General features: G+C 36.1%; 1 protein-coding gene and 1 long non-coding RNA gene across 5 annotated transcripts in view; one reads left to right on the forward strand and one right to left on the reverse strand.

Moving 5' to 3' along the window:
• zmiz1a (zinc finger, MIZ-type containing 1a) overlaps positions 1-27,932 on the forward strand; it is a 249,704-nt gene that overhangs the window by 14,425 nt on the left and 207,347 nt on the right. The gene's annotated exons all lie outside the window — the stretch shown is intronic.
• Positions 2,172-7,781, reverse strand: LOC147834229 (uncharacterized). The gene is made up of 3 exons (XR_015506071.1): positions 5,697-7,781; positions 3,426-5,266; positions 2,172-3,205 (listed from the first exon to the last, which is right to left on the reverse strand). It is a non-coding gene; the product is annotated as an uncharacterized LOC147834229 (long non-coding RNA).

Here is a 27,932-nt window from a genome sequence, read left to right on the forward strand (position 1 = left end):
TAATGGTTCAAATTCCTACATAACTTCCTACATCTCGCAGCTAACTAGAGCTTCTGAAGTAGTAGTTTTGTTAAACACGCTCCATGTTTCATTAGTGGCTGCTGAGATTGTTAATCTGCTGTTGCTGTATTGAGCTTGTTGCTGAAGCATAAGCAAACAGTGTTCACATGAAATGTTTTAATTGCACATTAACCCACTGCTGGCATATTAATCTTGCATGCCTTAAAGACGGCACGGCGTCCATTACATTCCCCCATAGTTTCCCATGACGCTGGGTGAGATGTTGAACATCAGAATGAATGGTTGTTTTATTAGCTGGATTGAGCCGGTGGCGTGATGCACGTTGGGTGCGTGTCCTCTGAGAGCTCCTGACTTTGCATCTGTAAGTACTCACCAGGGACGGATGGCACATGCCAGCTCAGATTTTCATGGCGGCCCTCAGATGAGAAATGGCAGAAAAGGGAATAACATGCAGATTTTTTTTCACCATCTCAAATATAGGAAAGCAAAGCACCTTTTTCAGGACATTGCAAATGTCTAATCAATACCACTGAGTGTTATTGAGGTTGGCTTGCTGTTTTAATTCAATTCCGTTCAATGCAAGTTTATTTGTGTAGCTCTTTTCATGATACATAATATTTTAAGGCGGCTTTACTGAAAGAAAGCATAATTCTACTTTACGGTTAAGAATAATGTGATGGTCAGAGGTTAGTATGTTCAGTTTAGTTCAAGTTTATTGGTATAGTGCCTTTCATGATGCATATCAATTGGAGAAAAAAATACATTGTGCCTGCTATTCAAAACAGTTCAATCAAAAATAAACATTTATTTGCTTTAACATGGCTGCTGTTTAGAAAATGGTCACAAAAACAAGAATTCAGTTAAACAAATTCATTTTTCAGAACAAATTCATCTTTATAATGTCAGATGATGTTGATGGAAAAGGTACACTATGTTATGGATTACAATCAACCAAAAATAATTCATAATACTGATGTATTGTATTACAATGGTAACCTTTTGTGCGTGGTGTATGACAGAAAGTTGCAGTCGATGTCATTGTTGCTCAAAGAAATGTCAAAGCTGTACAGGTCGTTCACATATTATTTGAAAAGCAGTTCTCACAAAAACAGAGCTGTATACACAAATGCTTGTGTATAAATGTTCATTACTAACCTTTTTAATGAACATGATTTGATTATAACTACAGATCAATGATTATATAGTGTAAAATAATCTACTGTAACGTCTGCAAATATACAGAATATATCAATAAATGCAACATATATGAACACAAACAGACCCTTATAGTCTCCGATATGTTACCAGTTACAGAAAAACTACACACAGCACACATTTAGTCCTTATTTGGGTTCAAAAACAACACTCAATGTAGCCCTCAGTCAATACAAAACTCTCATCTGTATCTTTATTCTTCACCAGTACATGTAACTTCTATTAGAGAGTAATTCTGCTATTCTAAGTTTATAATAGCGATGATGAAAGTTAAACATGGCAGTTTGTTTATGCTTTAGGTTGCTGAAAGAATCATTTGCTCCTTTGTTTTTTCTGGCTTCTCCTTAGTTTTTTCGCACTGCACTCTCACGTTTGTCCATTTCTAAAAGGTTGTCAGAAGGACCTCGATAAACACATGCACGTTATTATTATCATCAGCTCAAAAAGTTTGATATTTTAAATATAAATGCGTGGCAAGGGCACTCGAGCTCTCTGGAGAAAGTGAAACCGCTCGCACTTAGGGCGGATTTTATTCCTCTTGGCTTTGTGGCTGTTCATTGAGATGAAGACAAGATTTGTTTGAACTCTGGTCGACCATGGCTGATTATTATATGTATGTATTATTAAGATGTAATGTCTCGGTTGTGTATTTAAAAATGGCTCTTCCTTTGTTTTCATTCTCCTGGCTTGTGCATTCGCTAGTGACATTTTTCTGTAAATCAGTAGCATTCAGCTGCTTATCTAGCTCTGCCTTTTGGTATTCTTTGGTTGTGCAACATACTTTTTGCAAATACCCAAAAAGTGGTACAGTACAGTTTGCTTTTTGGTACTTTTTGACAGTGGAAATTGCCATAAAAGTGTGATGACCTGTACTGTACCGTACCATATCATACCACTTATTGGAAGCAGGCCTTCTTCAGTTACATGAAACAATTATAGTGTTCTGCACTATACAATTATATCTTTAAATACCAATTATTTATTAAATACCAACAATTATATCTGGTGTTTGAATAATTTGTACGTCATTTGTGGCCATTTTCAGCAAGGCTATTCCAGTGTTTTGGAGCGAAGTGTAAAAGCGCTCTGCTACCTCCTTTTAGCTGTCGAAAGCAGCCTTCGTTCGTGCACATGGCCGGCTGTCTAATTTTCTCTGGAATTCGTTTGACTCTGGGACGCAGGAACAGAGGAAACTCAATCTGGAGTGCCCTGAGGGGCTCCTCTGCTAGAGAATTCCCACCCAGATAGTTGCCAACACCCACACAAACATTTATGTAGGTCTGTTTTCAAGGAAGAGAACGCAAACCTCAAACCTGCGTCACGCCACAGCCATCGACAACCGCAGAAGAAGCTTGTTTGTCAGTGGGCAGGTGGGAAGTGTAAAGGAAGCTGAACATGTGCACAGGGGCCACTGCTTATGTGCTGCAGTTTCATTAATTAGATCACAAGTTGTACTAACAAAGCGCTGCCATGTACGTGCTTATTTATTTAACACCTTGGCCCATTTGGTAGTTTATTGTCATTTGTTATTGGAATGTAGGAGGGATTGATATCAATTATTTTGATAATTCATTTTTAAATAAATATAATTAGGCTTATTTAAATGATTTATTTTTAATTTTGTACATTAAACAGATTCATTGCTTCATTGTTTATTATATTTGGATCTTGAATAAATAAGTGTTATAGGTTTAGTTATCGGCAATGACCCAGGTTTGGAATTATTTACTTAAATGTATTTACATTTTCTTAAGACGTTCTTTATTTGTTTGTGAAAATTAAAATTAATTATGACTTCACTGACTGAATGTAAATCACATTGATTGAAAATATAATCACATTCTACCACCTTCTAGTGGTTTTAGGAATATTTCAAAGCAAAAATCTTGCATTATATGCCTTTGGATTTATTTATTTTTTTATATTGTATAACTACTAAAATACTAAATATATATATATAATCTGCCCACTTACAACTTTCTATAGAGTTGATGTTATAGAGCAGGGGTGGCCAACCCTGTTCCTGGAGAGCCACCTTCCTGCAGATTTCAGTTGCAACCCATGTCAAACACACCTGCCTGTAATTATCACGTGGTGTTCAGGTCCTAATTAATTGGTTCAGGTGTGTTTGATATGGGTAGCAACTGAAATCTGCAGGAAGGTGGCTCTCCAGGAACAGGGTTGGCCACCCCTGCTATAGAGTGACTCAATTAATTGTCCAAATTGAATCTCTTACAGTGCTGGAATTCAATCAGCAGACACAAACTCTGAGATTTTGAAGTGATTTTATAAAAAGCAGTGTACTCCCAAGCTCAGTTTAGTGTTCTGCCATCAAGGTCAATTGTGCTTTTTGTCTCTATATTAAAATAAAAATGGTTTATTTAGACACAAGAACAAGAGTGTTTTGTCTAGGATTGACCCTAATAATGAGGCGGTGTAGCCTGTGTTGTTGGCTGCAGCTGGTGTCTAAAGAATTAGCACACGTCACTGCCCTCTGGCTATGGTTCGTCAGCTCATCTGATATTGAATAATGATGGTGACTGGCTCGTAGCAAACCGCCGATCCTTGTGTCTTTCTCTTTAAGTGACTCCCACAATGGCAGCCTTTTTCTCCACCCCGTTCGGCGGTGGTGGCTTCTTTTAAAGAGGTGAATTGAGAGCGTGTTTCCCGTTTTCGGCCTCCCGCGAGTGGAGGGGGTTGGCGGTGACCATCACGTGAATGGTAATTGTATTTGTGTTGGGTTCCTTTCAGGCTGTCGCTGTAAATCTGTTTGACTCGTCACTTTGTAAATCATTATGATGGCTAAAAGCCTTTTTGTTGAATTAAGGGAAGGGGAGTTGTTCTCCTGAGCAAATGCAAGATTTTTTTTTTTTTTGGTGTTTGTTTGGCACTGCTTATCTTTGGTAAATATATCACTTGGTTTTGTGTCCTTCTGTTAGAATTGTTTGATAACAAAGGGGAAAGTTGTGCTTGGTTTTCTAGTAGAGTCTCGCCAAAAAACGTTGCCTTTTTGGGACATTTTACCAGACACGTACATTATCTGTCCCTAAAATAAAAACACAAATAACGGGAATAAAAAGTATTTCATCCCAAAGATGTCTAAAATAGTCTGATAATTGATTTCTGAGAGTTGTTCTGTAAAGGAATATGCATTCATTTGGTTCTCAGATTTTTGTTCTTTATTAAAAGCACTTTACAAATTTACAAACCCTGTCATTGTGCTCGTCCTCATACTAATCATACTAATAACCTACAGTTTTAATAGTTTTGTTAAACTGTTATTTACAGAGAAAAATCTTACAGAAATAGCAAGTTTAAGTGGTTATCATTCACATCAACTGATTAAAAAAATGAAATAATAAAATAAATTCTACACATGAAAACTATTTTACAATTGTCCCCATGTTTCTGTCAGCCCTGTCACATTTTCATTAAATTTAACATAAAATGTGTGCAATTCATGTTTAACTCTATGACTTGGAGGTGATATCATTTGATGGAGGAGAAGCTGACAGTGATCTAGGATGCTTTTTATCAATGAATTTAATGATTTTAGGCTTGTTTTTGTATAATTTGATGGACGACAAGCTCAAGTCAGGCCCTGTCACAGTTTTTATAAGTGAAAATGTATGTTACTAGTAGAATGTTCCTTATAATTTTAAACCATTTTTTAAATGTTTAGTAAAAATTAAAAGATCTAAAATGCTCATTTAGTGTTTGTTAAACCAGTCACTTAAGGTTTTTACAGAATTGTTTGTTAATGTAGCATTTCCCTGATTTCTATAACATTATATATGGTATTATAATTGGGGATTAAGCAGATAAATTAGGCATGTACCGTGTTGGAGTTTTTCAAAAATGTAGCATGTTGGTATTTTTTTTTTTAACTTATTTTAGTGGATGTTGTTATGATTATAGTTATGACCATTAAAGTAGATGTTATTTTATGACTTCAGTTACCATATCATTTATTTATCAACACAATACTAATGATAATTATACTTTATGTCAGAGGTGTCCAAACTCAGGCCTGGAGGGCTGGTGTCCTGCATGTTCCAACCCCATTAAACTCACCTGAACCAGCTCTTTTCTCTACGCGAGCTGTCACTGGGGTGGTACCTTTTCAAAAGGTACACATTTGTACCTGAAGGGTCCATATTGGTTCCTCAAAAGTATATAATAGTACCAAAAAATGTTAAGAGGAACACTTTTGTACTTTTTAGGTACTAATATCTACCCTTAAGGTATTAATATGGACCTTTAAGGTACAAATTTGTACCTTTCGAAAAGGTACCACCCCAGTGACAGCTCGCGTACATTTTGTCTGAGCGTGTAGGTATACTAGAAACTACTAGGGAGGTGTGTAAAAGGAAGTTGGAGCTAAACTATGCAGGACACTGGCCCTCCAGGACCGAATTTGGACACCCCTGCTTTGTCTTCATTATTTTACATTCCTGTACTTTTTTTTTTTTTTTGTATATGCTAATAGTACTTTATAATTTATGGAGTAATGAAAAGACATTCAGAATCTTTCTGTAAAATATTTAACTCTTAAAATATCAGTGAAATATGCTTCATCCAACTTTCAGATATCTATTCTAAGATTTATGCAAATTAGTGCTTTTTAGCTTTATTTGTATAGTTAAATATAATATTTAAGTATAAAATTTCATTATAAAAATCAGAGAACATCAAATTATTAAATTAAACACAAAGCTAAATGAAACCTTCCTTGTAAAATTTGACTTCAATTACCATATCATGTATTTATCAACACAATACTAATGATTATATTTTATGTCATTATTGGCTGATTTCAAAGATGTTTCATTATTTTGCATTCCTGTAAAACATTTATTTTTTTGTATCTGCTTGTTGTACTTTATATTATTTTTTTATTAATGAAAAGACATTCAGAATGTTTCTGTAAAAATATGTACCTCTTTTATTCCAGTGAAATATGCTTCATCTAATGTTTAGATACCTGTTCTTGCTTTTATGTAAATTAGTGCTTTTTACTTGAACTTACATATAATTAAGCATGAAATTTAATTATAAAAATCCAAGTACATCAAACTATTAAAAAACAATAAAACACAAAAATTAAACGAAACACTCCTTGTAAAATTTTACTTAAATATTAAACCATTTCTGACATTTCTTAAAGTAAACTGATCTTTTATTTTGACAGGTTGTAGTGAAGGCGCTGGGAAATTCTGTGTACACAATATCAGAATTTCCTCTCAAAGTGAAACAGCTTGATTTGTCGTGTGTGCTTGCGTGTGTACAAAAATAAACCCTACCATTCATGTCTTAATGTAGTGTGGTTAATCAGCTGGGAAAGGATGTCCATTCTTATTCTCATCAAGTTGATTAATATAGTCAAATAAACCACTATTAATTGTCGATTTCTATAAAATGTTCCTGACATCATGACAAGATGATGTTTCAAAACTTGCAAACTGTTTTAGCTTTGGGTCAAACAGGGTGAAAATCAGTAGGATGAGGATCGTCAAACTCAAAGTGTCGCTTACCAGCAGAACTGGTTTCGGCTGACAGAAACATGACAAAGTACATCATGTCCTGAAGATCAGCTCGGCTTGTTGTCTGATAAACATCTCAGTGCTCCTCTGTGCTCCTCTCTGCCACTCGTGCCTGGCATCATGCGTGGCGGCAGGCATTTGTCAATCTGAGCTGATTTACTGTCAGCGTACATGCAAGATGGGATAAGAGAACCGCGGATCTGCTTTATTCTGATACTTGTTCGCAGAGGCAGTCGTGTTTTTGAAAAAGACGTCTTTTAGTGTTTCCAAATAGATGGAATTGTCAGCTGAAATGATGTGTGTTTTTGTTGATGATGTTATTCGAGATAGTGGTGTTGTGAACACGGGTGTAAATTTGAATGAACGAATGTCCTTAAGTGTCATTTGGATATTGATAAGCTGAAGTTCTCAAACAGGTACTGTCGTCTGCTGTCAAAAGAGCGTCCTGATTGAAGTTTATGTGATATGCTGCTGTTCATAACTTATTTTGCTTCTGTAATGTAGGGCATTGTAAAGTTATTTGTTGCAATTCGTAGGCTTATGAAAAGGGTTTGAGTATTGTGTTGATTGTATCATTTATTATATCTTTTTACTTGTACTTCAGAATGTCATTTAAATGTTTCTTTATAATCAATTGTGAAGCTAATAAGCAATTTTAGAGCTTACCCTTAAACAGCTGATAAAGGTTACAAATTCAACCTTTAATGCAAAGTTTGTTCAAACATTTCATGTTTATTTGCAATAAAACGCATATTGGTATGTTACATCGCTAGAAATTGTGTATTATTTATAAGTTATTTGTTTTTGTTTAACTTTTTTTTAGTACAGGCATCAGAAATGTGTCTTGGAGCAGATCTTTGTTAATGTGACATTTGTGGTGTAGTTTTAACTCCTTTATACATTTTAGAAATTCTCAAAACGCAATCAGATGTACGTACGTTAAGTCTTGTAAGCAGTCGTTTTGTAAGTACCAAAATAGCACACCTTGCAGTTTAAAAAAAATTAAATTATACCAAACTGTACTGTACTTTACTAAACAGTACCATACCGCTGAGTGGAAATGAGGCATATGCAAACCATGACTTAATGTCTCATTTTCTTTTTTGGTGTGGACTAAACAAATCAAGAGAGCCAAAATAAAAGAGTGAACTCGGCATTTGATTTAGGGCTGCACAATGTATCGCTTTTACTATCGATATCGCAATGTGATCATTTGCAATAGTCACATCACAAGCATACGCATTATTGAGTCTGGATTATAATTGATGATCATTTCACAAGTGTTTTTTGAGGCTCCTGACTGTGTGAGGATTTTAAAAGTGTTCAGGCTAAAAAAAAATTGTACCGGTTGTAACTTCGATGAATTAAAATGGCAAATTTTATTGAATTGAATTCATTGAAAAACTATGCAGTATTATTTTACATTTGATTATTCCATTACTGTGTACCTGAATACAGTTCCAGTCGGAAAACAGTAATAAAAGATAAAATAAATGAGTTATTAGAAATTAGTTATTAAAACTATTATGTTTAGAAATGTGTTGGAAAAATCTTCCTTCTGTTAAACAGAAATTGTGGAAAAAATAAACTGGGGGGCTAATAATTCACGGGGGCTAATAATTCTGACTTCAACTGTATCACAGAATAAAATTGCAATGTTAAATTTCTCCAATATCGTGCAGCCCTAGTTTGATTAGTTTTGACATAATTTAAGACTCACTTATTTAATCATGAAAACCAAGTTTAATAGTTAAACGTAATTTTAATAACAATAGGTTTTTTTGGGCAAATACCGTACAGTTTTTTTGTTACTTTCTTGCAGGATAAAAATTTTAGGTTTTAGCATTTTACTTATTTACATACGTTTCAAAAAGTAACACCATTTTAATACCTACTAGTTATAGGTTATCAGCTATAACAAATATGACATTGAAGATATTTGAGAAGTCATCATAAACTTGGAATGAAGTGTTTGCACTTACTTAAAAGAGTGCAAAAAATGGGTCAGGTTTTAACCCTAGTTGACTTGGCAAGAGAGAAAGTTGGTTGTATGTACTTTAATATGTTTGTACTCCGGGAGGGCTCGAGGTTCCTGGAAGTTATGTACTCTGATGGGCAGCTCCACTTTTGTAGTACGAGGGAGGAGAACCGGCTGGAATTTCTCACAGTTGCCTGTCTGACAGAGTAACAACTCAAGCTGAAAACGCTTCTGGAAAATATTGATGTTGGAGGAAGTCAGGAGGCTGTCACAAGTGTGGAAGACTTTGTGCGCATGGTGATGAATGTGTCCTTGGCAAAACAATCGCCTCTCCGGTGCTTTTGGACTTTTAGTTGGACGCCTTCTCATTCAGTTTGTGGACTTCGCTTAGTTTCTATAGCTGTATTATCAATTCAGTAATCATTTCGCTGCATTTTCAACAGTTTATCAGCTCTACAAATTGGCTGTGACAATTGAGGGGAAGATTAATAATTATATCCCATTACTGTAATAGACTCCCTAAAACTGCCTCCTGGATAGACGCGGCTCTCAAAGGGCCGTGGATTTGATCATTCGCTTAGGCTTCCGTGAATTATCTCGGAAACGAATCTGACATTTTGTTTATTCAGTTTTCCCACAAAGTATTGTTCAGTGAAAGACAGTGCAGACAGATTGCATTCGGGCCTGTCAGTCACAGGTGCAGTCTTTTCCGTCTCTGATAGCTAATTAAGTCGTGACACATGTTTGGCAAGATGCCCACGTCCCAATGGATTATGAAATTATTATAGAAGGCATTCAGAATAGAGGAGCAGAAAGATCAATATTGCATGTTTGCATAAGCTCATTACTAAAGGCTTCAAACGCATGAAAGCTTGTCTGTTGTATTATGTAGTGGTTAACACGTGGCAGGCCGCTTACAGTCTCCTTGCTAATTTGGTAATAAATGTAGACGATATACATTTAAACAGAATGCACAATTTACTGGCTTAATATACTTTCACATTGTATGTATGTGTGTGTGTGTGTGTGTGTGTGTGTTTGTGTGTGTGTAAACAAATGGTTTGTCGTTTCTGGCGTTTGCCTGATTTATGTACAAGTTTATACTAGGCTTTGAAAGTAGTGGCTTGACTCGTTGTGGATGTTCAGCGCCATTGTTTACTTGATTTTTGCATTTTAAATGATGTTGCGTCTGTTTTACAAATCCAAATTTGCATTCAAATATTTTTGGTCATTAATCATGGTCAAATTGTGGCATGTCGTGGCTTGCGTATGGAATTATTCGTTTGCATGGGATCATTAAAATTCAAGCACACTTGCTTTGCCTTTTACAAAGCATGTGCTTTGTTGTCAGTTTGCACAATTAGTCACTTTAAAATAGTCAAATGTATGAAATTGTTGGTTGGGGTGCACGATTCTGGCTAAATTGAGAATTACAATTTGTTTTGCTTAAATCAAGATCATGATTTTTTAAGGTTAATGTGAGTAGGCTATTATTATTTCCCATACATATGGAAAATTAACAATAATAATATTAGGAGTATGTGTAGGCCTTCTGTTGGTTAAAATGCTTAATTTTGTGTAGACTTGGAATAGTGGACTTGAATGGACTTGAAATATGTCCTGGTTGTTAATTCACAGTAAAGTGATTGCATCAGATAACAACTATTCATATGTCTAAAGTTGAATTATGATGTTTGATGCATATACTTGCAATCTGTCATTGACAGCATTGTTAGACCTGTTTTTTTCAGTGGTGAAATGAGACAATTGTCATTATCAGATTCCCTCTTGCAATTATATTCAACATTATAATGGCAAGAGTAGCTATACTGACACTGTTAAACATTTATTTTCATGCACAACACTTTGTGTTCGCTATGAAAGCAAAAACATCAAATGCTTGTCACAATCATAACTGTAAAATGCCACATGGTTATTTAAATGATGTGCACGCTTTAGGTTTGACTTTCACTGCCGAGTGCGGCTCATGTCATGGCTGCCGTCACTTTGAGGAAAAAAAAAAAACGGCTCAGACGATCGCTATGTGGAACAAACCATTTAAAACTTTCTTACCTGTTATTCACAACCTGTGCAGCTTCTGTTCACTAAAATAGACCTAATTCACGAGTACGCTCGTTCTTTCAGTAGTAAACAAACTGTGCGTTAGGTCACGTGTCATTTGGTGGCTGCGAATACATCATTGCATGAAGATAGAAATTAAATTTAGTAGGGAGGCCTGCAGAAAAGTGGTGGTTCTTTTTTTCTCAAAAGGTAAAAAAAAATACTTTTTGCGGTTATACCTCATTTTCTATTTAATTATTAGATTTAAATACTGCATTAATAATAATCATTATCATCATCATCATAATAAAAATAATAATAATGTAGAGCTTCACAATTTTTTTAGCCTCTCTTGTAAATAAATATATTTGAAAATTCATGGATAACAGCAATAGCCAAATTAGTATTCAAATAAATTTTAAAATGGGCCGCTTTTGGTGCTTCACACCTTTTGTATTGGTAATTTTTTGTTTCAAGAATAAGGTCCAAGATTTAGAATAAAAGTTATTTGTAAAATATTTTTTCTATTTAAAAACAATACAGTAATAAAAGGAGATATCAATTACATAGATACAGATTGTATGTTTTCTTGCACAGCTGGATATTGGACTAATGAAAAATAATTGATTGCATTGCACAACTGATTAGCTAAAGTCACGCTGAAGCAACAGCCAACAGAGGATTCCCCTTAGTCTTAAAGCCCCTTTTAATGGATTATTTTCACTAGTTATGATGGCATAGCGGTCAAAATGTTACAAATGAGCTCATCTATTGGATAAATTCCTGACTTTTGTCAGTAAGGGGTGGGTCTTTTGAACCACCTGAACCCCCCCTGGCTACGGTCCAGGTAGGTGACTCTTATAACACCATTTCGAGGTGTCAACATTGCTGAGCAATGTATGTAAAACAATGTGAAGGCTTGTGTGACCTCCTTTATGCTCCTCCTGAGCATGAAAATATATTTGGCTGAATCGTAGATATGCTGGATTAAGATTTTGTAGGGGGTCAAATCAAGATCACAATATTTTTTTGATTAATTGTGCAGCCCTATTACTAGCTCATTTTTACTGTGTGACTTGTGCCTGTACTACTTGTACTCTAGGTCGACTGCGACTAAAATCACATAAGGTTGACTGGATGTGAGCCAAGACAGATTACTGGCAAAGGGATTGCTGTCAAAAACATCTCCGAGGATAATTAGCTGTGCTCTATCACTCTATCACTTTTGTTTCTTAAAGCCTTGTTTATGTACGCGATGCCTGGGCCTGTTAAATCTGGAGAGTGTGCAATAAATTATTGTGACTCTATTGCTAAGATAAATATTAGTTTCCTGTAATTTACTCGATAATTACATATTATTTGCTAATAATGAATCAGATTATATACTGGCACCACGATCGGAGTGATACATAACAGAACGCCCACTAAATATTTACCTTTTTAAAGTGCGACTGTGATGTGGCTTTGTGGAAGTGGTTGGGTTGTGTTCAAAGTGTCCTGCTTGATGGATGTCTAAAGTCCATGAATAGCAGGGGGAGTGTTGTGCACTTGTCAGTAATTTTTAGCATATTTCCAGTCTGACAAGATTTCTCAGTTAGTCTTTCAGACTCGCTCTCTACTGTATTCGGCGCACAGTACAGTATGATATGATCACACTGACGCTGCACAAAAAAAGAGGGCTTTTAGCCATTATCCTCAATCAAAGGTCATTTGGTTGTTGTAGAGACAAATCAGGAGCAATAACAGAATCCAGCTGAAATGTCATTGCAGACCGTGGACCAAATCGATGGATGCAGTGGTTGTACTGGCAGGGAAAGTACAGGAGCTTAGTCACAGCCTTGGAACCCTGGATTACGGTTGACGTCTGAGGAAAGCCTTGACCTCAGAAGGGATTCCCCATATCACTGGTGTGTTCCACCCTGAAAACAATCTTTTCCACTAAAACAAGGCAAAATATGGGCTGCTTGACATCACATTGTGCAAACTGTGGTTTACAGACAGTTTTTAAGCTATAATATTGTACATTTGATTGAAAGAGATGTTTTGTTTTTGGTTTATTGTATTTTTAAGTTCTGTTTTTCCCCAAGTAAAGCACTTTGTGTTAAATTTAAGGGTGAATTTGAAAAAAAAAGATTTATCTAACCACAACACAGCATTTATTTAAGCAAAAGCAGTAATTTTGTGAAATAATTATACAGTTTTTAACAACTGTTTTCTATTTTAATATAGTTTAAGATGTATTTTGTTCCTGTGATGAGAAATCATAACTAGTCTTTAGTGTTATATGATCGCTCAGAAATCATTCCAATTCATTCCAATCATTCTAATCGCAGGATATGCAATGTTGATCAAGTCTAAATATTATTTAAAGTTAACATTTTCCATGTATTTTTGAGGCCTGTGACTGCACAATGATTTTAAAAGCATTTACATTTTTTTAGGTATTTATACCCACAATAAACCATCAAGATCCTGGCTTGACAGCCATATTTATTACAGAAATAAAAACACACGCATGTTAATGCCATTTTAATTTTAAAACAATCAATGCCAATAAAGAAAAAAATGCATTTCCAAGTTGGATTCTAAGTGGACTGCAAAAAAAATGTCAAAACACAGACATTGCAGATATGGAAAAGAGAAAATTATATTAAGAATATAGTATTGAATACAAACAATTGTACTCATTGTAAAGTTGTAATGCTGATAGTTGAGAACATTAATTATAAAGTAGAAACAATTTAGCTTTGTTCTCTTTACATTCATCCAGTTGCTAAAACCGTTCAGTCTGTTGACATTATCGGAGGACAATGTGGACCTTTTCTTTTGAATGATGTGAGCTAAGAGTGCAACGCAATCTCACAGCAATTCATAACTTTTTGATTTAGTGGGTACAGACAGCGACGTTTAGGCAGGTTTGTTGGTAAGAAACACACACACCAACACACACAAACCCACAACGTGTGCAGGACAGGGCAGCTGGAGCGACTCCCTTCAGATTCAACATGCATGATCGCGTTTATCAAATTTGCTTAAACTAAGCGTTCTAAAATAGCTGTATTTCACAAGGATTCTGACATAACATTGTGAAGCATATGCTTTACAAAAGTTGGGTTTAAGAGGGGAAACATGTCAAACTTAATGAAACATTGGAGAGCTCATGCTGAAAGGCAGAGAAATGCTCTGACTTTGACAGCTCGCGACTTCATCTGGCACTTTCTGAGTACATTTACATGGACACCAATACTCCAATTTTTATATGATCAAGATAATACTCTTATTAAAAGTCTACATGTAAGCAGCGATTGTTGTTTTTATTACCTTAAAGCACCACTGAGTCACGAAATGCTGAGTTTTTTCTTTCCGTTCGCCATGCGGTATCAAATTCCATTTAAACAAATGTTGAAAGTTAAAAATGAAACACCCGAAATTGCATGAAACTCTGGAGGAAACGCTGGTGAGCCTGGTAATGCTACATTAATTGTTTTATACTGAAACTTGCCTTCAAAAAGTGCTTCCTTGGTCTTATCCATATTTCTTTGCATGTTAAACACACGTCGACCACAACAGGAAATTAAAAAAAAAACCTGCAACTGTGGAGAAACAACTGCAACCTGCCACTTTAGGAAACATTTTTAATATTTTGCTACAGTATACATGTCAGGCTAAATAATTGTGACAAATCGTTGACTTCTGCTGTCATCATTAGTTTCAAAAACTCAAATTTCTTTACAACACTCATAAAAAACGTTCATATACCCTATGAACAGTATAAGAGAAATTTAGCAGTTTTATAACCTTGACTTTTCCAAACCGTGGTAAACCTTGAATCCGGTTATCGTCACAGGTCTAATTACTTCTACTAAATTCTGTTTTTGCGATTTGTGAAGGCCTTCAGGCTATCATTTGAACTTCACAATTAGATTGCTAATATTGCCAAAATAAACCAAGTTGTGCTAAAATTGTACACTGAATCCTCAAGATCTACACAACAAATAATTGGATTTGCAGTTTTTGATCATTTTTCACATCTGACCCCTTTTTATTACTTCAAGAGTCAGGAGTAGCATGTGCTTTTTCAATCTTTTGTTGTTTGTTTGACAACTGCATTCAATTTAAGAGCTAATGCAGGGACTCCATAGACCGGTACACATTTATTTTTCTTTTCAATTGTTGACATTTCTCACTGATTGTATTAGATGCTCTCATCTAGATACAAATTATTACCTTATTTTATCTGTATTTTTTAAACTCCAAGCCTATAGGAAGATTTTTGTCCTTTCAGTGTTTGCATGCTTTTTGAATAGTTCCCAGTTGTCCCAAACTGTGGACCAAGGAACATGTATCACTTATGATCAATCACACTACTAATCAGCAATGTCTTTTATTTAGATCATTGCACATCTTGTTTTTGATGATAGAGGAACACACAGATGCTTGTAGAAGGTTTCAATGACTCTTGATGACAATTACCAGCTCCCATGATGGCAGGTACTGTCCTGCCAGCCTTTGATATTATCATGCCAGGGCAGAAAGCACTTGTTTCCAGACACTAATTGGACGATTGGCACCAAAGGACTAGCACAGAGATACTCTGTATTCCATTAGTCTGAGTGGGTGCAAGTTTGATTATGCTCACCGTAGGCATGACCTAATAGAAAATATTTGCCAGCCTAATTCTAATGTAGTCAGTTTGCAATTAGGTGTACTGGCAAATGTTTCCTAGTGCAGATGTGAATGACTGATTGGTAAAAATATGCAAGAGGAGTTGTTTGTTAGTCATCACTGAATGTTCTTTTTAATCCTTGACCTAGTGATCTTTTCAATCAACCGCAGTACAGACTTTGTTTAGGGGTGATGCGTTTTAATTGTCTGGTTTGTTTTAATCCTTCAATTGAAGTGAGATATCGAAGCGTAGGCCCTCCACCTTTAAGTGAGATCCGACACTTGAGGGAGTGAAGTGTTTTCGCTTGGAAGAGCATGAATGATTGATAGCAGGAGCAGAGCTGTTTAAAATCGTCCTGCTCCCTGCTTATCAATAATTCAAAGCACTTTCTGTATTTTGGTGGCACATTAAATATCAGTCACCGGTTTGAATTCTCAATTTGATTTACGTCCGTCTGATGCATTAGTGGTTTGTCATGATTCTCCTGATTTAAATGAGTTAATTTTGCTCATGCTGGGAGTTCTCGCACTCGTCTTAGTTTTCTTGTTACTAGCGTTTCATGTTACAAGAGTAAAGTGTTGATTAATTATTAGGCAGCTCTTAGACAGAACTGTCAGTTGGGAACATAGACACTGGATCTCTGTCATTGGGTGAAGTCGACCATTTGGTGTTTGAAAGACGAATGGGTAATCAATATAATCATCAGCATATTAGCAGTGGGTCAACCTGTAACATTTGCTAATATTTTTATTCAGTCCTTGCTTTTATAAAAAAAAATGCAATTGTTGGAAAATATGTCATTTAAATCAGTGGTCCCCAGTGGGGCTTCGTAGGTTGCAAGCTGACCATCAACCGTTTTCTCGGAGCCAAGCTGATTAACCATTACTGTAACTCTGATACAAGTTTTATTTATGAAGAAAATTACAAAGCACTGTGTTGAGGTATTCTGTGATTGTCTGAGATAACTAGTCAACCAAGATGTGTATATTCCATACAAAGTACGAAGCTGATTGGTCAGTTTTTGTGGTGCACCGTGTTACGCTACTTAAGCTGCAAGCCGTGCACCTCCAATGGAAATAACTTACTTGTGTGAACTCCAGAAAAGCGATATGCGAACAGCATCTAAAAAGCCACCGTCATTTTCAGTCTCCAGCTGTTGATCTCCTTGCACAGACATTGTGGATTCACCTGATTTGTTGACAAATAAGTTATGGATCCAGTGGGTCCTTTATTCGGCCTTTCCCGCTTAGCAAAAAAACTTTTTAAAGAATTCAATCACTGACCGGTCCCGGATGTGCGGCTTGGTAGTTTAGGATCACTGATTTAAATTAATCAATGAAATCTGAAAAGTTGACCAATCCCTGGATTATGTATAATCAGTTGGTTGTTAGTGATCAAGGTGATCACAATCCATAGTGAAGCTTATCTATGTCAAGTTCAGACTGCATGACTTTAGCCTCGATTTTGATTCGCTAACGATTTAATAAATTGCGACAAAATCGGTGCTTGATCATGTGAGTAATACAGTGTGAACTGTCAAAGACGCAATCCTAGGGAAATGCCGATGAGTCGCCGACACCCATGAGATATTTGGCATGCTAAATATCTGGACCTGTCAGTGATTCAAATCATGCCGTGTAAAATGTGTTCTGATTGAAAATAACATTGGCAATTACCTACAGCCAATGAGAGAGCAGTATCCACATTTATGAGTATCTGCAGGCCAGCGGGAGGTTGGGGAAAAGTTAAGGGCTTCTTTTTGATCTATATGAACCTAAGAAATTGAGAAAAAAAACTATGTAAATTTGACAGGAGAACCCGTCTCTGTTTGACATGTCATCTGAGCAATAACACAACTGGCTCGAAAAAGAAAAAAGTTTAAGAAAAATTTATAATTCCCTTCAAAACTCAGGTGAGCAAAATAAGTACATTTTGTACCCCACTAAAGGCTTATTATGTACTTGACAAAAGATATACTACGTGACCTTGTATTGTTTCCATGTCACTTTCCGCGTGCATTTGGTTGTGAGACGTAGTTGTTTGGTTGTGAGGACCGAGACAGAATTGTCAGCGATTCTTCATGCAGTTTGAAACCCCCTGTCATGGATCCATCTTGTAGTGTAAACACAGCAGAGATGGAACACTACCCTGGATAGTCATGCAGTGTGAAAACATCTGTGACACAACTACTTTAAAAATCATGCATTCTGAACTCAGCATAAGGTAAATTTAAGGTAATATTAGTTTTTTTATTGAAGGCCAAAGAGTTCATGTAGAGCAGCAAAACTAGTCTAACTATGTACTAAATTGGGTTGCTAGGGGCAGCAGCCAATTATACAGAGTAGTGGTCATTACAGAAAAGATTTGACCATGAATGTCATGAGTGACTAATCAGAATCAAGTATTTCAGAGAGCATGTAATCATTATTTGAAATGTGTTCATGATGTGACTAAGCACTCCAGCCTAACACATGAGTTACTGTAGGGCACTATCCGCCTGTGTTCAACATGCTTTCATTTTCCTCAGGCAATACAATGACAGTTTGACCTTTACCTCGCCAGAGGTTGAGGAGCTGGTTGCAGCACATGTTGATGTTTCCATTTTGTTTGCTCTTGTATCCACGAGGAGCTTCCAGGATCTCCTGCAAGACCAAGAGGGCTTTTAAATTTTCAAAGATAAATCATGCACCGCTATCGCGTAAGTGCTTTTTGTGCTGTGCGGATCCCTGGTGTTAAAAGTCGGAGTCATCCATTCGCTGAGACGCGCGGCGTCCGGTCCATTTGCATTAACAGGGAAACACAAAAGGATTTGAAGGAGGAAATTGCCTCTTGTAAACACAATGGCCTTTCCTGTGAGTTCTCATGATAATGTCCTGAGTGGCCTTGGGGCAGAATCTAGAACATTCCGCCGAAGAGCTCAGTAAGGTTTGCTTCTGTTTAGCGTGGAATGGCAGTGAGACTTGCGCTTTGGATATTGAGCTGCAGTGAGTGCAGTAGCTGGTTGATGTATACTAACAAGCTTGAATTTCACGTCAAAGTTATCTAGATGCGCAGTGCTGTGCGTGTCTGTCAGGCAGAGCTGGAGTGACTTTGGCACACACACTGATTTCCAGTGCCGTAGGGACCTCCACTTTGGCTTTAAGGGAAGGAATGGTAAGCAGTAGAAGAGTCCATGCTGTAACCCTGATTTAACATCACTCTGCATGATTGAACAGCCCACTTTTGCTGCAGTTTTTAGGCATGGTTTGTTCATTTATAATGTTCTATTCATCACAAAGCTTCTCAAATGAACTTTTTTGACTTTCAAAATGTGTGAAAACTTCTTTTGGGAGCTGATATGAACTGCATGTATGATTTGTTTAACTTCAATATCTAAATCACAGAACTAGAACACTTTTATACATTTTGCTGTCAAAATCCAGAGCAATAATCTATTTTAACTAGTGTTTCTTCCATGTCCTGTGTCACCATGCTAAAGTTATAGACCCTTGATTTCTGGTTTGATTTTATTAAAAAAATCGTAAAAATGCCCAAGATGCTTTTTTTTGCTGTGCGTTTTATTTGATTGCACAGAGTAAGTTTAAAATCTATTTAGTATGATAAAATGGTGCTTTTTTTCAATGTGAACATGACTGGTATAATAACTAAATAAGCGTGTGATATAATAAAAGTTCTGCTGTTTCATCATGTGGCTATAGTCTCTGATCAGAATTGGTCGGCGTATTTCTTTTTTGGATGGCTTTCAGCCTTACTCTACTTTATAATACCACAATTCTAAGTCTTGAACATGTTAGCTCATCATCTGAACATAATTTCTACAGGAGTCCTTTGCAATGTAAGGACGATCACAGCTCCCATGATTAAAAACTTTCATTAAACAATAATTTTTTTTTGTTGTGAATACGCACCCACTAGCAGCGAAAATACAAACTGTGCCTAACTGAATATTTATTCATGAGCAATATCATGAGGAAAGCAGTGCGATTATGGCTGTATAACGGCACTGTTGGGAAGCATGCGTTGGCACAAGGCCGAAGACCAAGTGTTTTAGTGTCCCACTAGTGGCGATATACAGCCATATTGCATTGCTACAAGTGTGTTATTGTATTTACACAACAGTTTGACAGCATAATTGTGTATATAATAAAGAAAATCAAACACGAGAGTCTAAAAACCCTTTTGTATGACAAAATTGCTTTTTTCTACTTTCCGCAGCTGACTGCCAGAACAGCAGAAACAGTTTATACTTCACAAACGTCACTTTAGAGCTAGTGTTTCTGCAAATGATTTTCTAGCGTAATGTCTAAAGTGATGATAAAATAGGTGATTTTGCTGACATTTTATGATTATAAGGCTGAACGGCATGAAATGCCATAAGTCTATAGTGATTTATTTCTATGCTACTATCGGGAGATTGCAATTTTCCCTGAAAAATCTAAAGCAGCACAAACACTACCAGATTACTGTTGTGTTTGCGATAATGAAAAATGTTAAACACACATGCAGGCATTTCTTCTGGATACTCATTAGAAACAAACAGATGGCCAACCAAGAAGTCACTCAGGGATATACAAAGAGTGGCCAACACAAAATTACATACATTCCTGATATATGAGTCTCATCTCACACTAAATACATTACACTTGTATGATATAAATACAGCACTACAACATAAAAAATAGAGATCGACTTAAAATGTTACTTACTAGTTTAATAATGATTTTATCAATTGTAGTTAGAAATTATTCTGTTTTCTCTTCTACTGGCTTATGCGGTCTCTGTCGCCCTCTTGTGGATGGACAATGTCAACCATCTTTGCTCTGCTCAGTGACAGGCAAATGGTCGTCGAAGCGCTGTCTCTTCGAAATGACAAATACTTAAAACAGGCTCTATCCTTATTCATAAAATGCAACTACATTCTCGACCAAACAGGCCTCAGAAGTACCTTTTGTCCAACAGCAGCAATATTTGTCCAACTGTAGTGTCCTCTGCTTGTTACTGTATGTGGGTGGAGTAATACACAAGAGTGAATGGTGAAGAGGCTGGACGAGTGCTGTTTTTGGCAGAATATTGCTCGACTATCAGCCAATCAGATTCAAGAACCAGATAAAACTGTTGTATAAACAGATGTACAAGATTGCCTTTTAAAGTGGTCGGTATTTCATTCTTGTTTGGAAAAGTCATTATGTATGCAGAACAGTTGTTTGTTCCCAGTAGAGGCACTGGAGGCACAATTTTCAAAGCTCTGCTGAAATAAGTCTACATTGTTTGTAAAAAGTTGCTTTTTGCAAAACTATCCATCTCATTGTGTGTGTGTGTGTGTGTGTGTGTTCTAATATTGTTTATGTACATTGTTGGATTAATACTTCTCGATTATGACGGGCCTGTTGTTGATGAGTTGAACTGTAGCTTTTGGCAGTAGGAGGAGGAGAGGGACAGTTTACATCAGTTGACATTAGCGTCCATGGCTGATTTTGTTATCGCCTGTTCCTCATCAGCTCAGCTTGTCAGTTTGCTGAAATATAGTCACACTCTTATGTCAACAGCTAATATTTACATAATCTCTTTCCTCCCGCTTTGGTAACAAGCACATCTGAATGGCCAGTGTTTAGATTAGAAGATGGCGATTCATTTGTAACACCAGAGGCGCATCGTGAAAGTCTTGAAATGGGATGTTTGGCCTTTTAAGAGGAGCCGATGTAGCCTGCTAATGAAGTCTGGGATGTGTGCATATGCAAAACATGACAAAATGAAATTTTAATTTGTGTGCAAAACATGATGTCAACAGCATAAGTGCAGCATTTAAAGTGTCTTATTTTCCGGGCTGCTTAGATTAGATGATGGTTTTGTATGTAAACTTCCTCAGCTTGTGCTCGGGTGTTTTTGCCTGTGATATAAAGCAAATGCAAAATGATTATGCTGTTGTTCTGTGATTCACTCATCTGTGATGTTTCCTATGGGTCATGATTGCATAAGGTCATCTGAATCATATAGCCGGTAGTCTGCTGGCTGCTCAGTATGTCAAGGAGTTGCATCTGACAGCGGCGAAGTTTATTAGGTTTTCGTTTTTTGAATTGGTAATGCAGCCCTGCGTCATTGACACTCTGAGTCTCCTGGCGCAGTTGCACACAGAGCACATTGTGTTTTGCCTGATAAACAACCTCACAAATCGAACCACTGCAGGAGTAATTCAGTGGAGCCTGTAAAACAGACAAGAGGAAGTGCATTAATGCACTTGTGTGCCCAAATAATAAGACTGTCCAAATACTTGGGTATACAGCCTTCATCTGTTATAAGACTTGGTGATGCAAATGACATGTTGATTAGGGCAGCACGAGATTGGAAAAACTGGACATTGCAATACTATTTTCTCTGCAATTTATTTATTGCCATGTTATTTCACCTGATCATTTAAAAAGCTCTAATTGCAAAGACATTACTTGAGATGATTTTGTAGGGGAGTGAAATATAAATATATTTTTATTAGTAGTGGGCCGTTATCAGTGTTAACGTGCTGTGTTGACGCAAAACTCTTATCTGGCGATTTAGATAAATAAATAAATAAAATAAAATTATATATATATATATATATATATATATATATATATATATATATATATATATATATATATATATATATATATATATATATATATATATATATATATATATATATATATATATACAACAGTTCTGTCTGGTTCTTAAATCTGTTTGGCTGATAGCCGTGCGATATTCTGCAATATCAGAACTCCTACAGCGTCTTTACCCTTTGTGTATTACTCCGCCCACATACAACCAGCAAAAAGCAGACACTACAGATCTAAAATTTAAAAGACACACTCAACTGTTTAACTGTCAGCTTATGATTTGAATCCGGAAGAAAGTAGTTCCTCATACAAAAGGGTTTTTGAGACTCTCCATGTTTGATTTTGTTTTTATATACACAATTATACTGTCAAACTGTTGTATAAATGCAATATCACATTTGTATTAGTGCGATTATGGCTGTATATCGGCACTGGTGGGAGGCGTGCGCTAGTGCCCCCACCAGTGCCGATATACAGCCATATCGCACTGCTATGAGTGTGATATTGCTCATATATATATAAATATATATATATATATATATATATATATATATATATATATATATATATATATATATATATGGCTGTCAATCTATTCTCAAAATTGGGTTTGGAGCTGGGTCTTTTCTAGGCAAGGTATGGTGACTTTCATCTTAATATTTTAGCTTGGATGTATACCTGGCCGAATTGCACTATAGGGGAAGAGAACGAGTCGTTAAACCTGTGTGTATTCCTATGTGAATTTACCACATCAAACGTTATGTGCTAACATGGATGCAGTTCACTAGAGTGAACTGAATTTGGCGATGCATGTGTTTGTGGTCCTTCTCTGATTTGGTAGGTGCAGAGAGTAGCGTCAAACAGCCGTGTGTATAGACTATCGCAAAGTGCGTTGAAAATCCTACATGATGGTAATAGTTTGATTGTGGTGTTTGCATTTCTGTACTCCACTTCAATAATGCGACTAACATCAACATGCATCAAACAAGCAAATATCGCTGTTTACATGGTAGACTCTTATTCAGAATTTTGTCTTAATCATATTAAAATCAGATGATTGGTGTCCATGTAAACATACTCCATTAATTAACTGTTCAAAATATTTACTAAAAATGTGTACAAGTATGAATAAAAATTATTTGACATCTGTTTATATTTATTAAAAATAGAAACATTACATTTCTTTCAAAAATAGTACACTTAGTGTCCTGTTTTAATCAATCAGTTTTAATTGCACATTTGTCATGTTTCATGAGTTACTACTACTGACAAAAATAGTAATTGCAGTGATATTTTATGAATTAATGAGTTGTAATTGTAAAGAAACTCAGGTATTGAAGTGCAGGATGAGTAAATGATAATCCCTTTGATTCCTTTTTAAGCAGATCGTTCACCAAAGATGAGCATTATGTCATCATCTACACTTCCTCCACTTGTCTGAGTTTTTGTTGAACACAAAAGAATATGTTATAAAGAATGCTGGAAAGCAGCAGCCATTGACTTCAACAGTATTTTTCTTCCTGGTATAAATGTCAATAGGTGCAGGTTTTCAACCTTTTTCAGAATATTTTGTGTTCAACAAAAGAAAGAAATTCATATGAGTAAATGGTCAGGAAATGTTTATTTTTTTCAGTGAACTACCCTTTAATATATATTTTATAAACATTGTACCACATTAATATGTTGAATCAAATTATATCTGAAGCCAATTTCATTACCAAAACATTGTAATTTTTAGAGACCCTTTTTTTAAATTCCTAAAATGTACCATTTATGGAAACGAGAGAGGAGCATGAGAGAGACACTCTTGAAGCTCTTGAAAAAGCAGGAACAGAAACCTGCCTGAAAGGACTGCATCACGGTGGCTATTAAAAGGAGTGGTGGTTGCTCCTGATAAGCTCAGTTTGCTTATTGCACAGCACAAGTGTTGGGGGCAGAGGATTATTGCCACTTGTGTATATTTCTGCTGATGTGTTTTTTTTAATTTTTTTTTTTATCCCTCTTCAGTCAGATGGTGCATATTAGAAAAACCTGTCTGATGCAGAAGTGGAAGGCGTTTACTCTCACCTGAATATAAAGTGAGAACACACAAACTGGCGTACACACGCACACACACACACACACACACACACACACATACACAGTCACTTAAAGCAGCTGCACACTTGAAATGTAGGCATCTGTCAAAAGGAGCTGATAATATTCTTGCACCTCACGAAAAAGCAATAGAGGCCACACCCTCTTCTTCTCCGTGCTCCGCACTCCGCTTTCAGCCACAACGCTGACGTTATTTACATAAATGATAAACACGGCGGATGGCTGGATTGGCAGCGTAATCCACTTGCAGTGTCATTAGGGAGGAAAAGAGAGAAAGGCTATTACGGCTCTTGCTTCATCAGTGTGTCTCTCTTAGGCCATTTATGGAGGTAATGGAAACCTCTCTCATTAAGGTGCCGCTCACTGTGGCGCTGAGAAACATCTCCACTCGGTAATTGATCTTGTTGGTCTTTAGTGCTGGAAAGTGGCCCTGAAGCGCCGCCCGCTTGCTGCATTCATTTTTCAGCTCCGCCAGAGCCGCCCTGCTCTCGTCCAGTCACCTTCACTTCATTGCCGAGCACCTGCGCGTGTGTGCTTCTGTGCCTTTTGCTCTTTGTGTGTCTCCTAGGGAGCAATGCAGGCGTGTTTGTGTTAAAGGGACAGTCCTGCCGTTATTTACTCATTCGTTCTTGTAGAAATGTTAGATTTAAATGATTAGATTTAAAGACTTATGAGGATAAAAGAAGCACTTTAGATCAACACGGAGTAGCACTATATAAATGCCATGGCAAGTCTTCTTCGAGGGTGTCCAATAAGTCAAGCCCACTCACTACTCAGTATTGCACAATGCATAAGGTACATAAAAGATGTCTGGTGGATATGGAGAGGAAAAAATAAGTCATTTATACTTTTGCTTTGAGTGATTGACATGACCCATGGCACCTGCCTGCAACAACTTTAATCATAAAGGTAAACACAAAACTAAAGTTTCCACCTGACACTCCTTCACAGGACTCAATACTTGGAAACACTTGCTCCATCGGGCTCATTGCTCTCAGCACCACCCGCGCTCATCACTGGTAGCAAGCCAACCAATCACAGAGCTTGCACTATGCGTCGTCAAGCGGACGCGTATGATTCTTATGACCCGATAACTACACATTAGTTATCAGATCATACGAATTATACACGTCCGCTTGACGCAGAAGTACAAATCAGCCTTTACAGGTGGTTTGTAAAGCCCACTCACCTATGTGAAGCAGACTAAGAATTGCAAGATGTTTTCTGGAAATGTGTAGAGTTTATAAAAAAAATGTCTGGTGCATACAGAGAGGAGAGAGTGTGTTGTTTACAAGTGGTTTGTAAAGCCCACTCACCTGCATGTAGCACACTCAATTTCAGAAATGTTATAATTGATAAATAATAATAATTGTTTAAACTTGAGATTAAAATACTAAAAATAAGAAAGTATAATGCTAGGAATAATTGTTCAACTTTCATGAAGTATTAAGCAGTTAGGGTTGCACTGCAAATGGTCATCTTTTGTAAATAAAATTGTGAAAACTTCAGTTTTTTTATAATAAATAAAAGAGCGGACAGTGGGGAGCAGTAAATAGAATTGTTTGTTTGTTTTAAAAGAACAGTCTTGTCATTGTTTACTCAATCATTTTTGCATAAATGTTAGATTGAACATTAAGGCCCAATTCCAATTCTATTTTTATACCCTCCTTCCCCTTCCCCTTGGCTTTTGAAACAGAGTGTGAAGGGGAAGGGCTTCAAATTTTACTCCTAGCAAATGGGACACCACTACAACACCTGCACACGTCATCATGTCATTGCGATCAATTACTTCATTTGAGCTCAATGATGGCGACTGTTGCAGTTATTCCAGTAATAACTAATATGTGCATCTCTTTACATCCGTGTGCACCTATGCTGCCATCTAGGAAATTTTCTTACCCCTTGGTTTTGAGTGTGGTCCTAAAAATCTCAGTTTCAAGGGCTATCTAGCCCTTTCCCTTAGCCCTATGCCATCAAGCTGAAGAGAATTGGGACAAGGGGAAGGACCAAGGAGTAGAATTGGGATTGGACCTAATTTAAAAGAAATTTGGTTTGTCAATTAATGTATTTTAAAGGTATTTTTGTAACAGATAGTTCACCAAAACTGACATTTCTGTTATCATTTGCTCACGCTTACTTGTTCCCAACCTATTTTATTATTTTTTTTCTGTTAAACAAAAAAGACATTTTGAAGAAAGCTGGAAACCTTGACTTGCGTAGTATTTGCTTTTCCTACTGTGGAAGTAAATGGTTCAGCTTTCTTTAAAATATCTTTTTTGAGAGTATGTAAATAATAGTGATAATAATAATAAATAATAGTTTATTTTTGGGTGAAATATCCCTTTGAGTGCTAAAAGTAAGTGTAAAGGCATATTAAGAATTAGGAAGGAACATTCAGGCATAAAATAAAAGGTCTCAAGCAGATTACTAAAAATTAAAATTGAAAGGTTAAAATAAAAATAATGGATAGTATGTAACTAATGCCAAAATAAAACCACATCCTTAACCTTTTTAAAGAGACTTGCCGTGTATAACCTGGATCGTCCATTGTAGCAAATTACCACCTTTTGTTGAAAAACTGTGTAAATGGTCTCTCTTCAGTTGCAGCTTTTTATAGTAAATAAGAGGGTGCACAATGGAAAGTGTTGTATAGTGCTTCTATTTATGTACGTGTCCATATAGGGACCAATAGATGTGTGTTTGTGTTAAACCAATCATCCTGTCATTATTTACCGGTTTTCTGTGCAACACAAAAGGTGAAATGTAAAGAATATTCGCACAGCTCTTTTCCGTGCAAAGATAATACAGAGTCATTATTCACTGATCATTTTCCATTCCAGTGAGCGGTTAATTTGAGAACCGCTGTGACTGGATCGTTGAGTCTGAAGGTTGCACTCAAAAATGGATCAGTGAACAAATGAATCATTCTTTTGAGCTAGTTAATTTCAGTCAACCAGTTGATCTGGTTCACAGATCATACTGATTCATTTCGTGAATCAAAGTTCAGTGATCCGGTGACGGCATTTTTTAATGAATGGCGTGAATTTTGGTCTTTTTTTTCATGCGAAACAATCATTTATCTTCATATTTTTTAATTTTAAGTAACATATATTTTTTTCATTTGGATTATGAACATTATTTTGTTTATTTTTTTACTTCAAAATAAACAACAAAATCTTCTCAATTCTAAGGAAATAGAATTTTTTCAGTGTCAGTATTAAAAATAAAAGGTTATTGTGATTTACATTTCTCAAATGTGGAATAACGGTATATGTCCAGGTATGTGGAATAACAGTATAATTCCAATTCATCATATCACTTTAAACCACCAAGATCTGATTCCTTTATCTTACTTTTAATACAGTAACAGGAACTTCAGGTTAATATTAATCATTTCTTTCAATTTTATTATTATTATTATTATTTAAAAACATAAAATACAATGAACAATATACAATACATAGACTTTCTTACAGTACAGCCTATAACAATTAATTATAAACAATAAACATTAAATAAATACAACAATAAATACATAAAATGCAGACATGCATAGCTAAATATTGTTGTTTATTTAGAATTATACACGTGTGCTGGCGCAGTGCACCTACGTCAAACTGTTCTTACACTCTGCTGTCTCACAATATTGTCATCTTGGAATTATAAGGTTCTATATGCTTTCTGATTAATTTTGAGTTAATCACCTTCAAAGCTTTTGCATTGCATAGCAAACAGTACATGTGTAACATTTGTTTTTTAAA

This window comes from Danio rerio, chromosome 13 (genome assembly GCF_052040795.2).
Source record: "Danio rerio strain M-AB ecotype USA chromosome 13, GRCz13ab, whole genome shotgun sequence".
Taxonomy (NCBI): Eukaryota; Metazoa; Chordata; class Actinopteri; order Cypriniformes; family Danionidae; genus Danio; species Danio rerio.